Source organism: Halichoerus grypus, chromosome 6 (assembly GCF_964656455.1).
Source record: "Halichoerus grypus chromosome 6, mHalGry1.hap1.1, whole genome shotgun sequence".
Classification (NCBI taxonomy): domain Eukaryota; kingdom Metazoa; phylum Chordata; class Mammalia; order Carnivora; family Phocidae; genus Halichoerus; species Halichoerus grypus.
The window spans coordinates 156,126,525-156,142,514 of NC_135717.1; the positions used below are offsets into that span (position 1 = coordinate 156,126,525).

General features: G+C 42.2%; 1 long non-coding RNA gene and 1 pseudogene across 2 annotated transcripts in view; one reads left to right on the forward strand and one right to left on the reverse strand.

Moving 5' to 3' along the window:
- The window catches only part of LOC118549042 (uncharacterized), a 41,545-nt gene extending 35,261 nt beyond the window's left edge, over positions 1–6,284 (reverse strand). For both annotated transcript variants that reach the window (XR_004923868.2, XR_013448596.1), the window contains exons 1-2: positions 6,162–6,284; positions 2,177–2,269 (exon numbers count right to left, since the gene is read on the reverse strand). This is a non-coding gene — a long non-coding RNA (uncharacterized LOC118549042). The remainder of the gene's footprint in view (positions 1–2,176; positions 2,270–6,161) is intronic.
- Positions 6,285–15,507: 9,223 nt separating this feature from the next.
- On the forward strand, positions 15,508–15,840 carry LOC144382193 (P antigen family member 3 pseudogene; annotated as a pseudogene).
- The last annotated feature ends 150 nt before the right edge of the window (positions 15,841–15,990 follow it).

The window sequence follows — 15,990 nt, forward strand, 5'->3', positions numbered from 1 at the left end:
TTTCTTGCAAGTCGTAATCAAGGTGTTAGTCCAGGTATGCAGTCTCATCTGAAAGCTCTACTGGGGGAGAGATCCACTTCCAAGCTCTGTGATTGTTGGCAGAATTCATTTCTGTGTGCACTATTGGACCGAGGGCATTAATTCTTCCCTATTGGCTAAAAGCTGCCCTCGGTTCCTTGCCATGTGGACCTCTCCAGCATAGCAGCTTGCTTCATCAAAACATGCAAGTCAAGAAGACAAAAGAGAGAGCCTACTTGCAAGATGGACATCATAATTACCATGGAAGTGACACCCCATCATTTTTGCCATACTGATAATTCCATTACTTTTGCCAATGCTGGGCAAGTCACTAGGTTCAGCTCATTTTCAAGGGGAGGGGATTATGGAAGGGCAGGAATACTAGGAGGCATGGACCATGGAGGGCCTTCTTAGAAGTCAGTCTAACCCGAAAGAACTCCTGAACCAATTCTTAAAGCAGAAGAAGTTGATATCTCCCTATGTGGGAAGAGAGTAGAAGGTTGTGGAGGAGACAGAGCAAACAAACAAGAAAAAAGGGGGGAAAAGTCAAATAAGTTACCTTATTTCTTAAGATGTTATCTTAAAGGAAAAGAATGGGGAAAAAAGATACTCTTCGAATGATGGAAGAAAATTAGACAATTGATATAGATTAAGGGAAGAATAAGGGTGAATTCTGAAAGGAAAAACAGAGACTGTTAGTCTTACCTGTGGAGTAGTTTGAAAGCCCACACTGCTGATGAAGGTTATTTTCTTAAATTTATTTTGAATTAGTAAGTGGATAAGAGGTCAGAGTGACAGAAGTGGGCATATGCTGAAGCAAGGGTGGCAGTCCAGTCTGCTCCCTTGGCTTTTTATTTTTAATTTATTTATTCAATAAATAGACCTCTTCTTTAGACTGTACTCTGATGGCCATTTAATTAGTTAATTAATCACTTAATGCCAGTCGTGATACTTTTCTGTGTCCTTTTAGTTTTTAGCATACCCCATGTTCTCATGTCCTTATTGATTCCCTGATGTACTTGTAAAAAGAAAAATTGCAAAGAATCACTACCATTATATTGAGTATTTCAGCTGAGAATTTGACATTCTCACTAGTCCCCATTATCCCAGCCAAGATTTAAGTTATAATGAAGAATTGAACTTTGGGATTCCATTTGGTCACTCTCCTCTAGCTCGATGTCCATGGCTATAAAATGGGAATAATAGGATCCACTGCTCCTATCTGCTCTAGTTGATGTCAGTATTGAATGAGATAATGTAGTAAATACATTTTAAAAATTATAAATGGTACATATAGTATACAAGAAAGCAATTCACTCCACAAATGATTATTGAGGGCACTGCACAAGACACAGTGGAAATGTCTAGAATAGAACCCAGCCCTTATGTGTGAGCAACTCAACAGTAGTAGGAGAAAAAGATATTTCAACATACCCTTAGAATACAATTTCCTAAATGTGATAATGGAGACTTATACAAAGGCCATTTAGGCTATTGACAAATTTATCACATCATATTTTAAATATTTGTTCTATGTTCATGAAGTCACAAAACAACATTTAACAAATACTATTGAGCATCTGTTTTGGATATGACATACTGCAGTGGTTAAGTGCTTGGACTCTGGACAGAGCCCGCCTGAGTTCTAGTCCTGGCTATGATACTTACCAACTGTGTGAAATTGGCCAAGTTACTTAACCATGGTATACCTCAGTCTCTCCTTTTGTAAAATGTGGATAATAGTAGTATATCTCAAAGAGGTGTTGTAAGGATTAAACAAGTTAGTATAAGCAAAGATCTCAGAACTTTGTAGTAAGCACTGTGCAAGTGTTTGCTTTTATAACCATAGGCAAAGACCTTTGCTGGGCCCAAAGGATGCGACACTGAACAAGAAGAATATAGTCCCTGCCTTCCCGTAACTTTGAGCTTAATAGATGAATCTCATGCTCCATCACATGCCAAATCATTCAGGCCAAGAACCTGGAAGTTACCTGAGGCACACTCCTCTTCTTCAATTCAGCCACTGCACACCCAGCCCTCACAATTGGTCACTGAGTCAGATCATGTACATTTTACAAAGATCTCTTATCTGTTCCCTCCTCCCCAACCCTACTCCCCATTCATCCAGGGACTCATCCAGTAACTCATCTTCCCTCACCTGTACCAGTGTCTCCTCTGTGCTGTTGGCAGAGTGTCAGGCTGAACATCCATCCCCTTGATTCAAAACTTTACGGTGTTTCCTCGCTGCTTCCTGGAACAAACTCACATTCCTTAACAAAACCCTTAGTAATCTTCTCCTTGAACGCCTCAATACTTGCCCAGAGACCAGGTTGTGTAGTAGTTAAAGACACAGACTCAGGAGCCAGACAATTAGAATCCAGTTCCACCATTTGCAAGCTGTATAATCTTAGATTACCTAACTTCACTGAGCTGAGTTTCTTTATCTCTTAATGGTGATAACATCTACCTCATGGGGTTTTTGTAAGGATTAAGCGATTTAACATATACTCCTGGCATGGAGTAAGCATTACCTAAATGTTAGCAATGATTTTTACCTGCCTTGAGTCTTACCTTGAGTCCCTCTTCCTTCACCCCTCTATCCCATTGCAGCTATACAGAACCATTGTTCATTCCCTACACACTCTCTTATCTAACTGTTTCTCCCACTCTTCTAATCACTCCATGTGGGGGACACACCCTAAGGTGACCCCCAATGTGCCTCTCCTTCTGTTCATGCCTTTGTATAGTCCTCTTTCCTTAGGTGCAGGTGAGACTTGTGATTTGCTTCTAACCAATAGAATATGTCAAAGGTGATGGGATATCCTTTCATGATTTTGTTACATTATATAAGACTCTCTTAGCAGACTAGACTAGGGACTGTTCTTGTTGGTTTACTGAAGTAAGAAGTCATGTAGAAGGAGACCACATAGCTAGGAACTTCTGGCAGCCTCTAAAAACTACAGGTGGCTTCTAGGACCTGAGGATAACCTCCATGTAATAGCCGGCAAAACTACGGGGCCTTAGTCAGACAACCATGAGGAAATGAAAGCTGCCCACAACCTGAATGAGCTTAAAAATAGATTATTCCCCAGTCAAGCCTCTAGATGAGAATGCAACTCCCCCCTCCCGCCACAACATCCTCAATATAGCTTTGTGTGACCTTGAGCAGAGAAACAAACCCATGTCCTGACTCCTGATCCACAGAAACTATGAGATAATAAATGTGTTTTGTTTCAGGCCACTACAAAGTGGTAATCTGTTACATAGAGATAGAAAACTAATATACCCCAAATCCTGTTCACTTGGAGAATTCCTACTCAAACCTCTAAGTGTTACCTCCTCTATGAAGCCTACCCTGATGCTCCCATGCACAGATGGTCTCTCCCTCCTCACACCCCCATTGTACCTCTTGCACCCTTCCACAGCAGAACAGTTGCCCTGCATTGTTACTATGTATTAAGCTCTAAGTCTTTAAGAATGGAGTCTTCATTTTGTTTGTCTTTAAATTTCCAGTTTTGGAAATATGATGCCAACTTCATAGGAGAGAGGAAAGAAGAGAATGGGTGGAAAAACGCAAAAAGAAATAAAGGAAGAGGGCTGCAGAAGGGGAGGTGGGTGGGGGAATGGGGTAACTGGATGATGGGCATTAAGGAAGGCACATGATGTGATGAGCACTGAGTGTTATACACAGCTAATGAATCATTAAACACTACAACAAAAACCAAGGATGTACTATATTTTGTTTAATTGAATTTAAATTGAAAAAAAAAGAAATAAAGGAAGGATAGCAAGGTGACCAGATGCTCAAGAAATGTTTGTTGATAAGTGAATAAACAATATTTTGATTATTTTCTTCTCAGGCCTATAGAATTCCACAGAGATGCTTTCCTTTCACTCTGATAGGCATCCCCAAAACTGAGACTATCATCATAACAGAAGATTAAATTATCACTAACTCAGATTGTAAGCAAAATAGAAAAAGGAAACAGCATTGAGAAAAATATGATACACCAAGAAAAATATTTTTATTTACTTTGATTGTTAAAAGCAAACCTTGTCAAAATAAGGTCCAAATATTAGATTAAGAAGTGTTGGGGGGTAATTTTTCCAGTAGGCCAAATACTGGAAATGCATGTTGAAATAGACCAATGGATAGGAAACATGGATACAACTCAACCAACTTGGAAAAGATGTCACTTAACTTTATTCAATAGAGATAAACAATAGAAGAATTGGCAGATTCTCAATTTCTTGAAATTTTTCTGAAAAAGACAATTTAGAAGTATTTAATTTCCTTGAAGGAAAAGTAAAACAGTTAAATTACTACTTCTTCTCTTTGTAGGATCTTTGTTAGTTTGGAGTGCATGCCTTAGTCCATGAAAGAGCTCAAGTTGTTTACTTATTCTTATTGTATAGACTTACTGTGTACTCTGTGTGTTATGTTGTGTCCAAGAAGAAACAAAAGCAAAGTAGGCCTGCTGTGAGTTACAAAAATATATTAAATTTGGCCGAAGTATAATTTAGCCACAGGTAAAGTCTGAGTTTTTCCCAGTGTCTGCTTTCCACACATCACGGCCACCGCAGGCAGGCAAATGATGAACAATCTAGCTGCTGAGATGGAATGATGGATGGGTATACGGACAGACACCTGCTGCTTACATTCAGTGACAGCAGGTACCCTGCAGTGTTAGGTTAGTTGCTGAGAAGAATAAGTTACGTATTAACTTCTAACAATAATGGCTATTTCACACTGCATGGATGTCCAGTAATTGCAAAGTTAACCCACTGTGTTGCTTCGGGACATATTCCAAATGTCCACATGTAAGTACCTGGCACATAGTAGGGATATGATATTAGTCAAACATAAATCTAAATTGAGGCTCTAAAACGGTTCTCAACCTTTGGGATCTGAATGCTTGTAATTAGGGGTGGCATTCCCTGTGCTTATGTTAATTTGAGTGGTATTCTTGCCTGGTAGGTCAAATGTTGTCAGTTTAAGACCTCATACAGAACTGTTTATTTCAACCTTAGGCTTGTGCAATGCCAATAAGGAAAAACAAAAACATTGGATTAGATTATGGTCTTTGTCTTCAAGAGGGTGAAAAAAAAAAAAGTCAGTGAGTTGCAGGGAGAAACAACTAACTGAATTAGTTGGTTCTACCAGAGCAGCTGATTGGCTGTATTGCTCTAAGCTTTGTGTGGCCTGGGGCCCTCCATCCTGGGCCACCCTGAGTCTGCTACCAGGGCTGGGGATTGCATTAGTGTCCTAATACTGTTGTAACAAGTTGCCACAAACAGTGATTTAAAACAAAACACATTTATTCTCTTACAATTCTGGAGGAATTATAAGCACTCCAAAATCAATCTCACTGGGCTAAAATCAAGGTGTGTACAGAGCTGGTTCCTTCTGGAAGTTCTGAGCAGAGAGCTGGTTTCCCTGCTTTTTTTTTTAACATCTGATGGCTATGTGTATTCCTTGGCTTTGGGCCTCTTCTTTCATCTTCAAAACACATCACCCAATCTCTGCTGCCCTCATCACACTGCCTCCTGCTCAGATAAGGATACTTGTGATTACATCAGACCCACTCAGATAATCCAGGATAATCTTCCACATTTCAAGATGCTTAACTTAATCACAATGGCTAGGTTCTTTTTGTCCTATCAGGTAACATATGCCCAGGTTCTGGGGATGAGCACATGGACGTCTTGGAGGACCACTCACTGTCAGCCTACCTCAAGATTTAGATCTAATTGATAGACTTCCCAGTTAAATAAGACAATGCAAATTTAGGATCAAAACCAAATCTTGGACTAACAAATGCCCTTTTAAATGTAAATAAGGCATGTTGCTTTGATTCTTTCAGCCAGCAGTTTCTCGACCTATTTTTCTTCCACAGAACAAGGTAGCATGCCTGAATTTCTCATCAATAAAGCTTGCTCGCTCCCCATCTCCACAGTATTCTGTGACTGAGAACCACTGTATTTAGCCCTTTAGAGGTCCACAGAGTATGCTGGGATTAGCAACTTCCTAACTTTTGCTTTGAAGATTCTCCCCTGGTTCCCTCTGTGGTCCCCTGGTGACCTGAGTACTCCCTGCATTTATTTCCAATCGTGCTTAACAAACTCAAAGGGAATTTACTTACCTTTATCAGCATAAAAATGTCCCCACATCCTGCTTTCTCCTGACTGGCTTCATTTCTCTCTCAAGCTCAGCCAACGCAAAATAAAATCAGCTCCTAGGTTTTTACAGCCTGTAAGTTCTGCTCTGTTCTGTAAGGTCTATCATTGCCAGTGGGTGGGTGAAAATTGGGAGCGGAGCAAGGGGATAGTGGGCTGGGCTGAGCATGATTCATTCCCCCGGTTTGTTTGGTTCCTGATGTCCTCAAAGACCAGTGTTCTATTATATTCCCTATATTAGATGGGGGCAGAGTTGCCAGCTGGGAGCAGCTTGCCCTCTGCCCCTGTGATGGAGCCAAGTAAAGTTTGACTTGCCAGTCTTGTGCCCCATCAGAATATCCACGGGCAGAGACTTTCTCTACTTAATTAGAATCTGTCTTAGTCCGTGTGCCAGGCCCTGGGAGCCCAAAGATGTTCCTACGCAGCAGTTTTCTTTCTCTCCCTCTTTTTTTAGTTTGGCACCACCTTGTCAACAGGTGTGATCAACAGTAAGGAAACACCCAGTGCCAGTGCTCCCATTCTGGTCCAGGATGAGAACCCACTACTAAAAAGATGGCACTCAGAGCATCAGGCAGTCTGCCATGAAATCGTCCTTCCTTGGCACCGGTGCCCATGGTGAGCGTCTAGGCAACTTTTGATTGGGCACCACGCCCTCCAAACAGATGGGCATGAATGTAGGCAGGCAAGAGACCATTTATTTATATCAACTGTATTTGCTGAGGGCAGGGTTCCCAGCTGGGAACATCAAAACAGCTCTTTGTCCTGGCCGTCTGCAGCTCTGATGGAGGTGAGGCAGCCTTGCAAATTCAGCTGGATTAATTTTGAAAAATAAGAACAATGTTTCTATGGACACCAGGGGACATTTTTGGCTCTCTTCAATGGTTCAGAGCACAGAGCAGGCTGGGCCCAAGTCATTTTAATAAAATCTCCCATCCCTGTTTGGATTGGATGGGAAAAAGCCAAGAAAGCTTTCCAAATCAGGCCAAATTTAGGGGAAGAGAGTTAGCCCCACATGGAAGCCTGCTTTGTGAGTCCTTTCACACACAATGGCAGTGGCTTCCAAAGAAAAGGAAGCTGAAGTCACCCAGACTCGGGCGCTAGGAAAGGCATTCTGGTTGAGCTCACCACTGCACTGTTTTCCTAGTTCATTAACCTTCCTGTTGTCCCTCCTGTAAATGATGAATGGGATCAACTGTAAGCTGAAAATGCAAGGATAGACATTAGGGCTGACTTTCATAAGAGCCCCCACTTGGCTTTAAGGGTAAAGAGATAAATTAAAAAGAATTATTATCTCCATTTAAACACCTGAGCAATTGCAGAGTCTCTGAAGATTATAACTTTATTAATATTAGTATTAACCACTAAAATATATTGCTTGCTTACAACACACCTGGCATTGTCTTAAGCACTTTACATGAAATCTTTCAATTCATTTTCTCAATAACCCTATAAAGGTGGATACTATTATGAGTATCATGACATAGATAAGCAAACCGAAGCTTAGAGAGACTTACGCTAGGTCACACAGCTAGTAACTGGGATAAACCAGGGCTCAAACACAGAACTGCCTGACAACAGACCCCACGGTTACACCCCACTTCCTCCACAAACACTGAAAGAGGCCAATCTGTTTGGTAATTGGCTTGCTTAATTTAGGGATGTTTCTTACTATAATAGCAGTTTAGGTCAATTCTTCTCAAACCTCAATGAGCCTACAAATCACCTGGGAGATTTTGCTAATATGCAGATTCTGATTCAGTAGACCTGTTTCAGTGGCTCCGGCTGATTCAGCAGATTTCTGAGTTTCTAACAAGCCCATGAGGACAGCACCCCGCTACACCAAGTGGCAAGCTTTCAGGTGAGAGCATAGTGAGCCTCAACCTTGGTTACACATCAAAGTGACCTGAAGAGCTTTTAAAAACACCAAATGCCCACATTGCACCCCCAGAGATTCTGATTTAATTGCTTGACAACCATTGGGTGAGCAATTCTCTGACTCACCAGTATTTCATCATTTATTTGAGAGGGGAATGCTGAATTTTAAAAGGCCCTTGGTTGCATTCCTTAAAGACGGAAAATAAGACAATGGGTGAAGATGTGATGCTGGAGGACACTCCCCATTCCGAGTCAGTTCCTGATACTATTTGTAACAATGCTGGGAGGCAGGTGATGGGTAGACCTGTTACTTATACCCTGGTCTTTAACGTGAACAGCTGGAGCCAGAGAGCCGCCTCAGATCAGGAGCCCCGTGCAATCATTTAAGAGCAGAGTGTGACAAAATGCACAATAATGGTGGTGACAAGGAATTCTAATCAGGAACATCATCTTTCTATGGCATAGGTTTTGTTGATTGTCATTTTTTGGTTGAGAGGCTCTGAATAAGGAAACCTGCGGCCACTCAAATCTCAACTATGTCAAAGCTCTAATCAGTTACACATAACAAGCAATAGTATATGGATCAGGTGTTCAATGACCGCATTTATTAAGGAGGAGCAATTGATTGCACGTCGGTGGGTATGTGGCCATGGCTCTTTTTGGGGTTTCCTGAGAAGTGTGATGAAACCAAAAGGACTACAGATTATTAAATCCAAATCAATGTTTTTGCTGGCAAAAGCAAAGCATTCAGTGAGGGGGGGGGAGTATCCTCTTTTCAGAAGATCTCAGCTTCATGTATTATTGATGCAAAGATGATCAGATAAAAACTGGAACTTGGCAAGCTGTCAAATAAAAAATGCAGAGTGAATCAAAAATTTATAAAACAGTATTGAGTTATTACAATTCTATTATAGACACCAGTAATCATTTTTACTGAAACAAACGTCTTCTATGACTGTACAGCTGGGATGTTAGGGTACAAGGATTTAAGACTTGACCTCATTTGGGGTTGAGGGGAAGAATACCACAAAATTAAAAATTAAATATGAAGAGTAAATGATTTAGTCACAGTTCGTAGTAGATTGAATAAAAACAATAGAGTTTAAATAAAATAATGGCAGTGTTTCCCTTCTTGGGCTACATTTTGCTGACTTCCTTGAAAAATTACTCGCATTAGATTCAGAGCAGGATGAATTGCTTTACAGAATCTGTAAACTTAATTTGTGCATGTGCCAAGCACACGCACAACACAAGACATTGGGGAGGAAAAATGACTTGGTGAGATTTTTTGTCACTTATGGATTTTCTTTTATAGGAAAAAAAAAAATCCCACCACTATAGTTTTATTAGCTATCTCATCTTGTACAGGAGCCTTCTCCCTCCCTTCCTGGGACGGAAGCCTTGACAATGCCAGAAATACATTCAAGAATGGAGAGATGGCTGTCACCATTCCTAAATATTCAGAGGATAATTGCCAACCAAAGTTAGAGCATCTTGACATAAAACATCCCTTTAGCTCCCAAACCAATTTTCCTATCCAAATCAAATAAACAGCTATAATTATAAAATCACACATACCAATACGTCATCAGCATTAGGAAAATGACACCAAAAACGTGTGACAGTGAGGCTTGCTTTCTGTCCTTGGCTGTTTCTCTGTGCCTGGGCAGAGAACAAAGAGGAGCTCTTGGAACTGAAAATGACTCAGAAGCAAGGTAAGTGTAGAGCAATCAGAAGCATCAGCCCTGGGTTTTCCCGCTTTAGGGCTGAAACGTGACATTGTTATGATTTGAATATGAAATAACTTTGTCTTTAAGAAAGAGAATTGACTCCACGTAGATGGACTTCAATCAAGAGGCAGAAAGGGGGAAATACTTTGCTTAATCAGACACAGAGCTGAACTACCCCATGACATGACCCACTTCAGTTCCACTGGGGACAGGAGAGTCTGGTCAACTTTCACTGGACTTCGAAAGGCAAAACCTCCCTGTGTGAGTTACACATCTGCCAATTAGTCTTAATATTACATGCTGAACACCTTACCCAAAGCGTTGATGCCAAGAAAACCTGCGGGATTCATCAGTCCTTATGCATGAGAGAGCACAAAAAACTCAGATTCTCTGCTGTGACCTATGAATTATGTTGAATCATTATTTTTTGACTTGATGTTTCATTCATGTCACCATGGCTGTTTCCAAGAGCGTAGGGAAAAAATGCAAATGGGAGGGGAATTTTCATTTCCCCACTGAGAACCAACTTTAAAATGTTCCCGTGACACTTGCATTTGTTTTGGGTAACTGGTTACATGCTCTGTTGTGTTCATCTTCCCAAGATTAGGGGTTAATTATGCAGTGTTGTTCCCCCCCTTCAGGAAGCTAGGGAACTCGACACAAACCAGAGTTGGGCTGGGGAGCCAGTGGGCCGTGACATCTCCAGTGAGAGCAAACCCACTGTTTGAAATAGGCTGGTGTGTGTGGTGTGTGGCGTGTGGTGTGTGGCGTGTGGTGTGCCCTGCCTCAAACTGCAGACAGGAAGACAGAAACCACACCAAGGATTTCACACAGAAGGGATTTAGTACAAGGAGTTGGGTACACGGGTGTAAATAAGGGGCACAGGTTCTTGTGGACAAGGTATAAATAAAAATCTCCAGGGTAAAATGCTTTCAAACTGCACACAGGAGTTTGGTCAGCTTAGCCAAACACCCTGGTTCAAACTGCATTCCAGCCATTTGGAATGCCTGACTTGCTTCTTTTGGGAAGTATAAAATCTCTCCTCATTTCCTATTGTCAGTTGCAGCATGGAGTAGCTGAAAAGTGTTCAAGCAATTACTGTGTTTCACCAACTGGGTGCTTCTGGCCATAAGGGGCCTTTTGGGTTTGCAATAGCTCCGCTGTCATTTCCCTTCCTTGGCTGATCCTGGTACAAATTGTTGATGGCTCCAAGAGTGTGTCCTCTCGCTCACTGGAGGGGAAATCAGGTTCCTGCAAAAATGCTCTTTGCTTTTAGATGCATGTGCTGCTGGTGGGAGTGGAAGTGTGGTGGTGGTAGGGGAAGATAGGGACAGAGGAGATCTCTCATCCCCAGTGCTAATCAAACCACCACTGATGAGTCCTGTTGCTTCTGCCTCCTAATTATCTCCTAAAGTTATCCCCTTCCCTATTCCCATGAATGTTCCCACTATGTTCCTTCAGGCCATTTCATTGCTCAGCTTAAATTTCACAACAACGTCCTAACTGGTTCCCCTGCCTTCCACCCAGCCTTCTTCCTATCCATAATTCTCCATTGCAATGATTCTCAACCAGGGGCGAACCACTCCACCCCCACCCCTGTCCCCAGCAGCAGCAGACATTTGGAAATGTGTGAGAGCGATTGGGGTTGTCACATAACTGGGGGAGGGGGGAGCATGCTGGCATGAAAGGAGTAGGAACCAGGGAGACTGTGATACCTAGTGTTCTCCTTTCCTATTGCAGTGGCAGGGAAGAACCACAAACTTAGCAGCTTAAAGCCACAGCCATTTATGATCTCACAGTTATATGGGTCAGAAGTCTGATGGAGGTCTAACTGGGCTAAAATCAAGGTTTCGGCAGGGCTGCGCTCCTCACTGGAAGCAAGCTCCTCTTCCAAGCTCAACAAGGTTGTTGGCAGAATTCCGTTCCATAGGACTGTAGAACTGAAATTCCAGTTTCCTTATCAACAGAGATCACTCCAGCTTCTAGGAGTCTCCCACATTTGTTGGCTCATGACCCCCTTCATCTTCAAAGAAAGTGATGGTGGATTGAATCCTCATGCCCTATGTCTCCTGCCACATCCTTTCTTCTGCCACATCTTTCCCTGATTCTTCTGTCTTCCTCTTCCTCTCTAATGGCCCATGTGATTCGATTGGGCCCACCCAATCTAAGTAACCCAGGATCACCTCCCTCTTTTAAAGTCCGTAACTTCAATCCTAGCTACAAAACCCCTTTTACCATGTAATGTAACGTGTTCACAGGTTCCGGGAATTAGGATATAGGCATCTTTGGGGAGCCAATAATCTGCAACCTCAGCTGGAATGATCTCTACAATAGAGAATTGTTCCACCCAAAATGCCACAGTCTCTTTGAGAAATAGGGAGTGGGTGATCTTTCTAAAATGCAAATCTGATTGGTCTCTTTCTTGCTTTGAAATTCTTCAGGGAATCTTCATTGCCCTCAAGAAAAAAATCCAGGCCAAAGCCTTAGCATGCCTACAAGAAAGTTCTTTATGATCGAGCATCTCTTCAACTCTAGCTCACAAATGGCTCCAGCCACAGTGAATGATTTTCCGACCATCCTGTGTTCTCTTATCTCTGATTCTTTAGGTAGGTTCTTTCTTCCATCTGGGCTGCTCTTCCCCCAAACTCTCACCCAGCTCCCCTCACCTAACTAATCTCAACTCAATTTTTAGATGTTACTTTAGACTTTACTTCTTCCTGAAAGCCTTCCATGACCCTCCAAGTCTGTTTTCGGCACCACTCCTACATGCTCCCTTGGCACCCACATGCCCACCCATACCATTTATCACAGTGCTTTTTAACTTCTGGCCTGCTTGTCATTCCCCCATAAGCTCTGAACTCTAAGAAGACAGACATAGCATTGTCTTGTTTGTTGTATCCATAGCGCTCAGCTCACACCTGACATATACTTATCTTCAATACATATTTATTCATTAAATAAATTACTTAGCCATGTTGACTTTGATATAAAAGATACAGTAAATTTGGTTCCAACCCTTCTACAACAGAGACATAATCATAGCAACAGTTACATTCCAAACTTTGACCGTCAGACAGCGTTTCATCTGAACTCCATATCTGCATGAGGTGGGGATTATTATCATTAAATCAGCATTACATAGGAGGAAATTGAAACTCAGAGGGGATAAATAATTCCTCATAAAAGCATGTGGCCAACAAGTGGCTAAACTGGAACCCAAGTGTGGTTTCTGATTCCCAAGCCGATACCAGGGTACCTTTCTGAACCAACAAATAGCATCTCATTCTTATAAAGCATTATGTCTCAGAGTCCTCATAACTTCACTATATGATAAAAATATTGATCCCTTTTTTAAAAATGGAGAAAGAGACTCACTGAAGTTTTGGTTTTTTTGAAAACTTACTTTCTCTTTTTTTCAAAAATGATTTTATTTATTTGACAGAGAGAGAGAGAGAGAAAGACAGCCAGAGAGGGAACACAAGCAGGGGGAGCGGGAGAGGGAGAAGAAGGCTTCCCGCTGAGCAGGGAGCCCAACACGGGGCTCGATCCCAGGATGCTGAGATCATGACCTGAGCTGAAGGCAGACACTTAACTGACTGAGCCACCCAAGTGCCCTGAATTTACTGGGGTTTTTTTTAAGATTATTTATTTATTTATTTATTTGACAGAGAGAGACACAGTGAGAGAGGGAACACAAACGGGGGAGTGGGAGAGGGAGAAGCAGACTTCCCACGGAGCAGGGAGCCTGACGCGGGGCTCAATCCCAGGACCCCGAGATCATGACCCGAGCCGAAGGCAGACGCTTATCCCTCTTATCCTAACCGTACCACCTGTGGTACATGGGAACATGGCAGAACCTGGAGCTTGGCCATTTATTCTCAACTTCTTCATGTCATCATCTCACACCTCCCTGCCCACACACAACCAGTAAGGAACTTACACCCATGAAAAATCTACTTAGATAAAAGGAATTCCTCTATTCATGAAGCATTTATATATTATATATGCGGTGAAAAGAGAGAAATATGTGAATTTAACCTCCGCAAAGATGAGAGGTGATAAATAATGGTAATTACATTAAGAATACATATTATCAGAGTGATCAGAATACTTATATGGTATAAAATCTAACCTTGAGGTAGAATCATCTGTAACCACAATGAACCAACAGGCCTCCTTTGGTCCCCAAGACAGCCCCCAATAGTCTTTACCTCTTGCTATTCATGTTCCTGTACATTCCCCCGCATACTGATTCAGGGCTGACCTATATGAACAATAGAATACTGCAGAAGTGACAATGAGTGACTTCCAAAGCTGGGTCGTAACAGACATTTTCCTCTTCCACCTTGGCCTCCTGGATTACTTTTTCTAGGGGAAGCCATCTGCCATGCCATAAGGGCATAAGCAGCCCTGGGGAGAGGTCCTTGTGAAGAGGAAGTGAAACCGGCCATCAAGAGCCAGTTCCAGTGTACCACTATGTGAATGAGCCACCATGGAAACAGATCTTCCAGCTCTAGTCAGCCTTCAGGCAACTGCCGCTCCAACCAACATCTGAATGAACAAATAAATCCCAAGTCAAGACTACCTAGCAAAGCTGCTCCTGGATTCCTGACCCTCAGAAACTGGGTAATAAGATAATTAATGTGCGTTGTTGTCTTAAGCCACCAATTTTTGTGGTAATTTATTATTCAGCAATCGATAACAATACAGGTTGCAAGTGACAGAACCTCAATCTCAGCTAGCTTTAAATAGAATGTAACCTTTTAACCTATGTTCCCACAAGAAGGTCTGGGAGCACGTGGCTTCAAGGACAATAGAACCGGGGCCCCAAAAGATGCCAAAACACTTTTTCTTTATCTCTCACCTCTGCTTCTTTCTGCACATATATTTCATTCTCTCAGACAGGCTTCTTCCACAAAACAGAAAACATGGCCACCAACGTGATCAGGCATTACACCACACTTTCTCCCATCCCAACTTCTAAAAGCTGGAAAGTGCTCCCATTGGCCTAGCACAGATCACATGTCTATCCTAAATCAGAGTGAAGGCCAAGTTGATGGGATCCATAAGAATATGTCCATCTCCATCCAAACCACATGATTAAGATGAGGGGGAAAAAAATTTCTTAGAAGCAGAATGGGATAAGCAGAGTTTCCTTGGAAAGAGAATAAGAGGCCCACTCACAACTCATTGTATGCTTGCATAGGAGTGTGAGGAGGCATATATAATCAACTAATGCTAATCCCCTGGCAACACTTGATATCATTGTTTTCATGTGTCATTTTATCACCTGGCTGGTAAGGACAAGTTTCTCTCCCATCAGGAGATCGTATCAGCCAAATTTCTTTTTTTTTTAAGATTTTATTTATTTATTTGAGAGAGAGTGAGAGAGAGCATGAGAGGGGAGAGGATCAGAGGGAGAAGCAGACTCCCCACTGAGCAGGGAGCCCGATGTGAGACTTGATCCTGGGGCTCCGGGATCATGATCTGAGCCAAAGGTAGTCGCTCAACCAACTGAGCCACCCAGGTGCCCTCAGCCAAATTTCCAAAGAGAAGTAAATCTTATTTTTCAAAGAGGGAAAGAGAGAAAAAAAGAAAAAAATAGCCCAAAGAAGCCTAGTATTACAAAATACTTTTAAAAAATGCTTTCCCGGCGTGTTCTCTCTGCCATGAGCTTTCTCGCTAGCTGAATTCAACTGGGTGAACTATGAGTGGCCGAGTCAGATCCAGATCCAGATCCAAACAAAGAAAAGATGATCCACGGTCTAACCAGCACGTGGGGGAGCAGGAACCCAGTGAAGAGCAACTGAAACAAAAGGAGGCAGCACCTGAGAGTCAGGATATTCTACCTGATCAAGGGAAGGAAGTTGAAGGAGGACCTGTGGCTCAAGGACAGGACCTGGAAGCTGATCTCCAGAAGCTGCCTCAGGCAAAGGCTGGGGGTATAACTGAAGATGACCCTGATGTCAAGGCGCCAAGTCTACCCTTTTTAGAGCCCATTAAAATGCCGGAAGCAGGTGAAGGACTACCCCAGATTTAAACAAGGACAAGCTGAAACATGCAAACTACTCTTATGTGGGGTACTTCACTGTTGAAATTCTCTCAATAAAGTTTTACAGACGTTCCACAAAAAAAAAAAAAAATGCTTTCCCTAGAGACTAGGCCTGAATGATAAGAGAGAGAAAATTAA